The sequence below is a fragment of the Apium graveolens genome, chromosome 6, assembly GCF_009905375.1.
Source record: "Apium graveolens cultivar Ventura chromosome 6, ASM990537v1, whole genome shotgun sequence".
NCBI lineage: Eukaryota > Viridiplantae > Streptophyta > Magnoliopsida > Apiales > Apiaceae > Apium > Apium graveolens.
Genome location: NC_133652.1, coordinates 188,977,809 through 188,981,508, shown reverse-complemented (window position 1 = coordinate 188,981,508; position 3,700 = coordinate 188,977,809). Strand labels below are relative to the sequence as shown.

The 3,700-nt window shown below is 41.0% G+C and overlaps 1 non-coding gene across 1 annotated transcript; it reads right to left on the bottom strand.

Moving 5' to 3' along the window:
* Positions 1 to 399: 399 nt before the first annotated feature.
* On the bottom strand, positions 400 to 506 carry LOC141669134 (small nucleolar RNA R71). Its single transcript, XR_012553426.1, has one exon. It is a non-coding gene; the product is annotated as a small nucleolar RNA R71 (small nucleolar RNA).
* Between the last annotated feature and the right edge of the window lie 3,194 nt (positions 507 to 3,700).

Here is a 3,700-nt window from a genome sequence, read left to right as displayed (position 1 = left end):
TTATTGTAATGGAAGAACCAGATGCGAATCCAAAGGCTTTGATGGATTACTCTCAACCGAAGATAAATGATATTCTGTCTAGCATTGTTCGACCAGCCATCCCGGCTAATACTTTTAAGATCAAGTCAAGCACGATTCAGATGATACAGAACTCAGTTTAGTTTGGGGGTTCTCCGACAGAAGACCCCAACATGCACATCAGAGATTTCATCAAGATCTGCGAAACTTTCAAGTTCAATGCAGTTTCTGAAGATGTTATTAAGTTGAGGCTTTTCCCATTCTCTCTGCGGGATAAATCTAAGTGTTGGTTATATCCTCTACCACCAGGGTCTATCACCAAATGGAAGGATCTTTCTAAAAAAAATCTTAACTAAATTATTTCCTATGGCGAAGACTGGGGCAATCAGAAACGCACTTACTTAATTTGCTCAGCAATCTGGAGAATCTTTATGTGAGGATTGGGATCGCTACAAGGAGATGCTGAGAAAGTGTCCTCACAATGGAATACCTGACTAAATGATCATTAACTGCTTCTATAATGGTTTGGGTGCTACTTCTAGACCCTTATGGGCTAAAAGCTATGATGAAGCTTATGAATTGATTGAATTAATGGGTGCGAATGAATACCAGAATCCTACTCAGAGACTATCTCAAGGCAAGGTAGCAGGAATTCTGGAGTTAGATGCAGCTACTGCTATAGCTGCTCAGCTTAAAGCTTTGATGATAAAGGTGGATTCTTTGGCTAATTATGGAGTTAATCAGATCACCAGTGTCTGTGAGCTTTGTGTCGGTGCCCATGAGACAGAGCAGTGTGCTATTTCTAGTGAATCAACTCAATTTATGAGCAACTTTTAGAGGTCGCAGCAGCCTGTGCCAACCACCTATCATCCTAACAACCGCAATCATCCTAACTTCAGTTAGAGCAATTCTCAGAATGCGGTTGTACAGCCTTATCAGCAGTATCCGGCAAAGTAGTACAACCTTCCTGGTTTTCAGCAACCGCAATATGCACCAAGAAAACAACTCCAGTTGCAACAGTCTAATAAAAAATCTGAATTGGAGGAGTTGAGGCTCATGTGCAAAAGCCAAGTTGTTCTATCAAGACCTTGGAGAATCAAATTGGACAAATTGCCAATGCCTTGCAAAATCGTCAACCTGGTATATTTCCTAGTGACACTGAAGTACCAGGAAAGTGAGAAGCTAAGGAGCAGGTAAAGGCAATTACATTGAGGTATGGGAAGGTTGCAAATCCTGAACACTCTCAAGTTTCGGATGAAGAAGTTGTGACTGAAGAAGAAGTACAGAAGGAAGCTGAAGTGGAATCAAGGAAGACTACTGTTGAACACACTCCTTATGAGGGTAATATAGGGGAGAAGTAGATCTATCCTCCACCTCCTTTTCCAAAGAGGCTGCAGAAGAAAAAGCTGGATAAGCAGTTTGAGAAGTTTCTGGAAGTGTTCAAGAAACTTCATATCAACATACCTATCGTTCAAGCATTTGAACAGATGCCTAGTTATGTGAAGTTTATGAAGGGTATACTTTCACAGAAAGTAAAGCTTGATGATTTAGAGACCATTGCTCTCACGGAGGAATGCAGTGTTGTGCTGCAATAGAAGTTGCCTTCGAAGCTTAAAGATCCTGAAAGCTTCACTATTCCTTACACCATTCGAAAAGTGTTATTTGACAAATGCTTATGTGATTTGGGAGCTAGCATTATTCTGATGCCTTTGTCAATCTTCAAGAAGTTGGACATACCTGATCCAAAGCCTACTTATATGACCTTGCAGTTGGTCGATCGTTCTATTACATATCCACGAGGCATTATGGAGGATGTCTTGGTCAAAGTGGATAAACTCATATTTTCTGTTGATTTTGTAATTCTTGATTTCGAGGAGGATAAGAAGATTCCCATAATCTTGGGAAGACCCTTCTTGGCTACTAGCCGAACCTTGATAGATGTGCAGAGGGTGAGCTCACCATACGAGTCCTGGATCATGATGTGACTTTCAATGTGTTCAGTGCCATAAAATTCCCTACGGAGAATGAGGAGTGCTTAAAGATGGAGTTAGTCGATTCTGTGGTTACGTCAGAACTTGATCAATTGCTAAGGTCAGATGTCTTAGAAAAAGCCTTGTTGGGGAATTCAGATAGTCAAGATGATGAAGGTGATGAGTAGTTGCAATATCTAAATGCTTCTCCCTGGAAGCGGAGGATGGAGATGCCTTTTGAATCTCTTGGAATGGAGGAGCTGAACAAATCTCCAAAGCGCCTCAAGCCATCTATTGAGGAAGCTCCTACACTTGAGCTTAAACCTTTGCCTAAACACTTAAGGTATGCTTTTTTAGGTGATGCATCTACTTTTCCTGTGATTATTGCATATGACCTTTCAAGTAGTGATGAGAAAAAAATCTTAAGAATTCTGAGAGAGTTCAAGTCAGCAATTGGATGGAATATAGCAGATATCAAGGGAATAAGCCCTTCATATTGCATGCATAAAATTCTGCTAGAGGAAGGTAGCAAGCCTACTGTTGAGCAACAGAGGAGGCTCAATCCAATCATGAAAGAAGTTATGAAGAAGGAAATTCTTAAGTGGCTGGATGCAGGGATCATCTATCCCATTTTCGACAGTTCTTGGGTGAGTCCAGTTCAGTGTGTGCCAAAGAAAGGAGGTATCACGGTTGTAGCTAATGAGAAGAATGAGCTCATTCCTACTCGAACAATCACGGGATGGAGAGTTTGTATGGATTATAGGAAGGTGAAAAAATCCACGAGAAACGATAACTTTCCTCTGCCTTTTATTGATCAGATGCTTGACAGATTGGTTGGGCATGAGTACTATTGTCGTTTGGATGGCTATTCGGGCTATAATCAGATTTGCATCGCTCCAGAGGATCAGGAAAAGACTACTTTCACTTGTCCATTTGGTACTTTCGCCTTCAGAAGAGTTTCTTTTGGTTTGTGTGGAGCACCTGCCACATTTCAGAGATGCATGATGGCTATATTCTCTGACATGATTGGTCAGAATGTGGAGATGTTTATGGATGATTTCTCTGTGTTTGGTGATTCTTTTGATGAATGCTTGCAAAATCTTGGCGCGGATCTTAAAAGGTGTGTTAAGACCAATTTGGTTCTCAACTGGGAAAAATGTCACTTTATGGTACGACAGGGCATTATTCTCGGTCACAAGGTCTCTAGTAAAGGTCTTGAGGTGGACAAAGCCAAGGTGGGGGTCATTGAAAATCTTCCTCCGCCAATTTCTGTCAAGGGAGTTCGCAACTTTCTTAGTCATGCGGGTTTCAATAGGCTGTTCATCAAGGACTTCTCTAAAATCTCTAAACCCTTGTGCAATCTTCTGGAGAAGGATGTCCCGTTCAAGTTTTATGACGAGTGCCTAGCTACTTTTGAGTTCTTGAAGAAGAGTTTGATCACGACACCTGTCATAACTGCACCTGATTGGAATGAACCTTTCGAGATGATGTACGATGCAAGTGATTATGCAGTTGAAGTAGTTTTGGGTAGAGAAAGAACAATATATTTCATGTGGTCTACTATACTAGTAAGACCCTCAATGGTGCTCAACTGAATTATACTGCTACAGAGAAAAAACTTTTGGCCATTGTCTACGGTTTTGAGAAGTTTCGATCTTATATGCTTGGGACGAAGGTAACAGTTTTCACTGATCACACAGCAATTCGATATC